The sequence below is a fragment of the Pteropus vampyrus genome, unplaced genomic scaffold (genome assembly GCF_000151845.1).
Source record: "Pteropus vampyrus isolate Shadow unplaced genomic scaffold, Pvam_2.0 Scaffold15, whole genome shotgun sequence".
Taxonomy (NCBI): Eukaryota; Metazoa; Chordata; class Mammalia; order Chiroptera; family Pteropodidae; genus Pteropus; species Pteropus vampyrus.
Window position 1 is genome coordinate 6,317,773 of NW_011888796.1, and position 6,373 is coordinate 6,324,145.

General features: G+C 36.2%; 1 pseudogene; it reads left to right on the top strand.

Annotated features, from left to right (window-relative positions):
* The first annotated feature begins 5,071 nt into the window (after positions 1-5,071).
* On the top strand, positions 5,072-5,190 carry LOC111735939 (annotated as a pseudogene).
* The last annotated feature ends 1,183 nt before the right edge of the window (positions 5,191-6,373 follow it).

Consider the following 6,373-nt stretch of genomic DNA (forward strand, 5'->3'; position numbering starts at 1 on the left):
AGGATGCCTGGCTTACCTGCCAGATTCATTCTGCTCTAGTGGGTGGAGTCATGGTTGCTTCCAAGGAGAGCAAAGCCTTGGTGAGGAGCAATGACTTGGATGGATCTGGCTCCTTTGAGGGCCGTGGTCCTCAGGCCTTTTAAGACACATGGAAGACCAGCTCTAGTCCCTGTCTTCAACCTATGAGTTAACCAGAACAGCCAAGAACTTTTGGGAATCAAAAGCCTAGTCAAATTTTGATCCTATGAAAAAAAATCACTGGATAATTTAGACAAATGAAAAAGTAGTCAAAAGACATTTTGAGTGGGAGCCTTCAGTTCTGCAGAATCTATAGAACAATCTAACTCTACAACAAAGAAACTTCTGAGATTGCTGGAGCCCGGACTAGAGACCCACAGGTCAATGCACCCTTTGAGCACCAGCCTCTGAGCTCTCTTCCTGGCCTCATTTGGATGGCTATGGTATGAAGGGGATGCCTTGGGAACACCCTGAAAATCTGTCAGAGCTACCACAAGCTAGAACCCATCTTTGCTGAGGTTTACAGAATTCTTGTTGATACAAGTGTTCTTTAAGTTAAAAGCAATAAATTCTTTCTGGTTTAACTTAAAAAAAAAAAATCAGTTGAGAGAACTTGGATTCTGTTCCCTCTGTCTTCTCGTGATTGATGTATTTCTCAGCCTTTGGCCTCTCTACCAATTAAATAAGGATGCTGGCCAAAGTATAACCACTGCCTGTAATCTTTGTCTCTTTTGAGTCTTTAATTTTTCCATGGTTTTTCCCTTTTAGCCTATACTTGAATTCTACCTCATTCCAAAGATTTTTCTTTTACCAGTCATCTCATAGCACTAATATTCTGCCTTGTTGTAGAGCTGGAGGCTTGCCCTGCACTCCTTATTCAAGTAATAGCTACTTGAAAGGCAGGAAAGAGTTCCTCTGTGACTCTCCCATGGCTCTTAGCACATACTTTGATTATGGCAAATAATCAACTGATTGTCTTGAATCTGATACAGAGCCTCTACTACCACCTCCTCAACATGCAATGCTCAAAAATTACTTGCCTGTGCTAGTTTTGACATCTTTTCTCCTTATACCTAATTTAAATTCATCTTACAATGATTCGAGTCCATTTCATACTCCATTTGTAATACATTGTTGTAAAAATGGCTGAAATCATTTTTTTCCTTGTATCCATGACTCTGTGCAATGTGGCTTTCCATCTCTTCCCATCACGAGATTGAATCTATTTTCCTACCCTTCGAAAGTGGGCTGGCCATGTGACCTGCTTTAATAATTCACAGCAGAAGTGACATTGTGCCATTTCCAAGCCTACCCCTTAAGAGGCCTGACGAGTGTTATTCTCTCTCTCTTAGAACTGTGACCAGTTACCATATGAAAGAGCTTGAGCTAGCCTGCTAGATAGTGAATGACCACATGGCCAACTCAACCTTTCACCCTGTTGGCTTTAGCTGGTAGCCAGTTAATCCCCAGAAGCAGAGCTCCTTAACTAACACATAGCTGACCATGGATGCAAGAAAGAACCCAGAAAAAACAGCAAATGTACAGCTGATCCATCCTACTTTGCTGATTTGCAGAATCATGAGTTAAACAAATGATTTCTGTTTTAAGCCACTAAGTTTTGGGATTAATAGTTCCACAGCAATAGTTAACTCACACACCATCCAAAATGTTCAGGTGTTTGAAGAGAGTAAGAAACTTCCAAGCAATCAATATGCATCCACATTTATATTTTGATACAATTTTGTGCTCTAAACTCATAGTAATAAGAGATACAATAGAAAATGAAAGTTGTGTAGCTGGCTCATGGATAAACATCTCCACAAACCAGAAATCTACAGTGCTCCAGGAACGAAAGCAAGGAGAGGTCACTGGAAGTTTTCTCTCTGCAAAGTAAAGGGATTTTTCCATCTGAAGCAAGGTAAGAAAGCCAGTTTACTTCTTGAGACTAGGGAAACTAGAGTTTGCTGGGAATAGATAACACCCCCACTTTTGCACTCTCACGAAAGTAGACTTAAAAATAATTGCCAGCATTACCAATAATTGCCGGCATTCTCCTACCCGCCCACTCTACCGATTCTGCTGAAACCTATTGTCAGTTCTTAGTCCTCTTTTTACTAAGCAGACATTGGTACAGTTGATTCTCTTAGGCTTTCTTTTTTTCTATGTGAGGATGCAATGCTTCCCTGGTTTTTGTCCTACATCACTGGCCACTTTTCTAATTTTTTTTTAATGGTTCCCATTCTTCTTCCCAAACTCTTAATGTTAGAGAAAGCTTAGATTCTGTCCTTGGTCCTGTTCTTTACCCATATTCACTCCTTTGGTGCTCTTCTTCAAGCTCATGGCTTTAAATATCATCTACATTCTGACCAGTTCCAATTTAAATCTCTGGCTCATATATCTCTCCAAACTCCAGGTCCATGTATCCTACTTAATATCTCCATTTGGATATCTAACAGAAATCTGAAATTCAAATCAACTCTCGATCTTCCCTTGCTCCAATATCTGCCCCATCTTCAATCTTCCCTATCTCAAGTGATAGCAATTCTGCTCCTCAGTGCCTGAGTCCCAAAACCTAGATATAACTGTTCTCTCATATCATTCAACAAATGCACCAGGAAATAATGTTGGATCTACCTTCAACCTTTATCTAGAATCTGATCATTTCTCATTTGGGATCATGACTTTTGGCAAGCTGGGAGCCTGGGGAAGTAAGAGGCTATGGACAGAGTCTCATGAATAGAAACTGAGTAAAGCTACCTGTTGACTCAGTGCCTAGATCTATGGTGTTCCCAGTCTCACCAAGAGCCCCACCTGGTTCTGGGTCTGGGTGAGGCAACTGCAAACTACTATTTGGGGGAGGTGGGAGAGAAAAAAGTGAAAATCTTTCCAAATAAGATTTAGAAAGTTTGCAAACCAAAATTCCAAGTCCCACCAGAAAAAAATCTAATGTTAATAAAGTGAGTTAACAAATTATTCACTCCAAATAAAATCATATTATATGATAGCCCGAAATATATTTTTGAAATGAGCATGTTTCCAGAGTATTCAAAGAAATAAAATGAAGGACTAGCTTTCATTTTTTTTTTCTAAAAAGAGCATGATATGAAACACAAATAGGCAGAAGTGAAATAAAATTATGTGATTGTAAAAATAAACAACTTGAAATCTTTGACTAAAAATTATAATAATTTGAATTTAAAATTTATAGGATAAACTCTAAATTGAACACAATTACATAGAAAATTAATACATTGGAAAATAGCACAGAGGAATTTAACCCTACACAGCCCAAAATACGGAAAGATAATAAATATTCTTAAAAAGACAAGGAATGTAGTTTGAATAGCTACAACATACAGAAAATAGGAGTTCTGAAGAAGGAAATGAGGAAACAATATTTGGAGAGATAAATAGCAGAGATATTTTACACGATTAAAAAAAGAGAAGAGTCCTTATACCAAAGGAGCATTCTGAGTGTTAAGGTGAATAAATAAAGAAAGCCCATGCCTACCAGACACATTGAAGTAAAACTACAGACAACTATCAATACAGAGAACTTGGAAATTTCTAGAGACAATATATATGTTATATTGTCAATGTAGTAGATTTTTTATAACAGAGTCATAATAACAGAGTCAAAAAATCCTCTAAAAGAAATATTAAAGGATGTTATTCACTAAGAAGAAAAGTGAACCCAAGGCATGAAATATAAAAAATAATATTAAAACAGGAATTGATAACATTTATTAGTAAGTTTAATTAACTATTGACCTTAATGGCATACACATTAATTTTTTTTCTAATTTAAAATAGGATACAATTTGAGCTCTACACAGCAATAATAAGATGGGGAAAGGAATAGCATGTTCAGTCTTTATGAGGCCTACACAATAGTAAAGCGAAGGATGGAAATTCTAAATAACTTAAGCCTTTGTCAGAAAAGTTTATGGTTAAATATGTATGCTTAAAAAGTTAAAAGGAACCACTGAAATTAACAAATAAAGTTGTATTTATTAAAATACTCTAAGTATATGGAAACTTTATTAATACGATAGAAGGCAGAAAAGAAAAAATTTATAAAGCAAAGAAAAAAAATCATGGCAAGGAAAAAACCCAAAATAAGAAGGCAGAAGTTCAAATAGATCAAAATAAATTTAAAGGGATTACATTTATTTAGTAAAAATGGTTATCAAAGTGGATATCGTAAAACTCCAGCTATATATGTCTTACAGGATTCGCAATTAAAACAAAACCAAAAGATAAAGTTTGAATATAAAGGAATAAAAAAGATGTACCATGTAATAATAATAAAAAGAAACCTGGTATAGCAATATTTTTATCAGACTAAATAGAATTTAAGGTAAAAAAGTACTACATAATAATAGAAGAATCTACCAAGATGTATCATTCATGAACCTAATAGCACATGCATCTAACAGTATAACTCTGAAAACTACAAAGCCAAAGATGAGAGGATTATAAGGGGAAATCAACAAAACTATAATCATAGTGTAGATTACTGAGAGCAGATAAAATGAAAACTTAGCAAGAATTTAAAAGGTTTCTACAACAACAAATCTACTAGATATGAAAAATCTACTAGATACTGACTATAATGCAATTAAATTTGAAATTAACAAATAAAAAGAAGTTAAAAACAATGCTAACTACAACATATGCTTGGAAACTAGTAAAACAATCTTCTAAATAACCCATAGGTTAAAGAGGAGTTCACATTATAAATGATAAATTATTTAAAAATAAATGACGATGAAAGTAGTGGGTCCAAAAAAAATGCTGTTAAGGATATTTATGGGATAATTGGCAAAATTTGAATAAGGTCTATAGATCAGATAATAGTGTTATATTAAATTTCCTAATTTTGATAATTATACTGTGTTGGATTGAATGTCTTTGTTTTTAAGAAATATACACTAAAATATTTAGAAATAAGGGCATATGAAACAATTCTCAAATGGATCAGATGATGATGATGATGATGGCAGCGGTGGTGGTGATAATATCCAGAGAAGAATAATAAAATGTTATCCCAATCTATGGCCATACCTCCCTGAACATGCCCGATCTTGTCTGATCTCAGCAGCTAAGCAGGGTCGGGCCTGGTTAGTACTTGGATGGGAGACCACCTAGGAAGACCGGGTGCTGTAGGCGATTAAAAAAAAAAAATGTTATCCCAGAATTGGTGAATCCGGGTGAAGGGTATACTGAATTTCTTTAGACTATTTTTGTAAGTTTGAAATCATTTTAAAATGAAAAGTTTAAAAAAACCTGTAAGATGCAGTTAAAGCTAAAGGAGACTTTATTTAAAAAAAATAAATAGTTCTCTCTTTTAAGATAGATAGTGATTTTCCAGACTTAATTTCTCTTCTGAAGTTTTTGTTTCACTGATTGGTTAAAACAACAACCCGTTGTGTGAGAAAACTGCATTCTTCTGCAAATGAGCAAAACAGAACACGATGCCTGTTGTGTATGAAACAGCATCTCATGGTTGCCAGCACCTTAGTTAGTTAGGCATTGCCTTGGGGATAAACATAGACCAGTGACTAAGCAGTGATGTCACAATTGTTTTAAATAAATGAACCAAAAAGGCAACTTGTGCCACATTCCAACTAGGTCATAAAACTTTATTTCAGAAGTGTTGACCCTAGGATTTCTCTAAGCCTTTTATAATACTTTGTTTTGGCTTCTCTCTCCATGTGCCATAACTCCGAACAGTGAAACCCAATCTCCTTTTAAAGACTTCCTGAGAAATTTACCTCTTAACTTCAGAAGAGTGCTGAAGTGTCAACACATTTCCAAGAGATTGTTTCCAGACACTCAGCATTATATAGAAGAGTTTTATGATGGAGGACAAGAGCAGGACTACAGTGACACTCTGTGGGATTGCCGAGGGGTAGGTGTGAGGGTGGAGGAAGGAGGAGAGAGAAGACAGAAAGGATCAGTTGTGGTTTAGAGAAGAGCTTAAAGACAGGTTTGGGAACTCTACCAGCTTCTACATGTTCGCAACATCTCTGTTACCAGAGCAATGTTTTTGGTGAATAAGGAGGGCCTCAGAAAGTTTGCAAGATGGAGAATAACTGCTAGTGAAGGAAGAGGTTCTAGATGTGTAATGTCATTGCTTTCTCGTTCAGTTGACTATGGTGGGCCTGATGGGGAGGGCCATGTAAATTGTTTGGGGTCCTTACTCATTTTGCAGCAGACTCATTTTCAGGGCCTCTTTTGGTACATTACTCTCCCTAGCCCATCAGACTCAATCTTGGTCCTGTGTTACTTGACAAAGTCATAGCAACCTTTGGGTGAATGGCATTCACAGCATTTTGATGGCCAAAAGGAG